Genomic DNA, 483 nt, shown 5'->3' with positions numbered 1-483 from the left:
AGCTGATTAATATCAAATTTCCAGTCCTGCTTGACAGAGTAATGAGTTCAGGGTGATGTTTTTGCATTAAGGCAGTGTTTAGTGTAGTCTATTAACCCTTAGTGTAGCAGTCTGTTAGCTGCTCTTGGAAGGCTTTGGGGAATCTGATTGCAGTCAGTAGAGGTGGCATGTTAATTTTTTCCAAGTCATCTTTGTCTCTAGGACTGTCAGGTCTAAGGTGAATGCTCACACTGCTTGGTTCAGCCTATTCCTCCTTTACTCCCAACTGCTTCACAGTTGAACTTTGTCAGCCTGGCAAAGCTGAGATGGGTTTGGGCCCCTGAGCCCTTCGATGTTTGAGGGTAGGAGGGCTGGAAAGGGACCATCCTCAAGGGCAAACAGAGACATGAATGTGAGAAGCTTAACTTACTGTAGTAATGGATGGGTAACTTCAAGCAGGAGTTGCAGAATTGCTGCCCAGATGGTTTCATTGTCTGCTGTTCC

The sequence above is a fragment of the Geospiza fortis genome, unplaced genomic scaffold (genome assembly GCF_000277835.1).
Source record: "Geospiza fortis unplaced genomic scaffold, GeoFor_1.0 scaffold318, whole genome shotgun sequence".
Taxonomy (NCBI): domain Eukaryota; kingdom Metazoa; phylum Chordata; class Aves; order Passeriformes; family Thraupidae; genus Geospiza; species Geospiza fortis.
Note: the sequence above shows the minus strand (reverse complement) of the source record.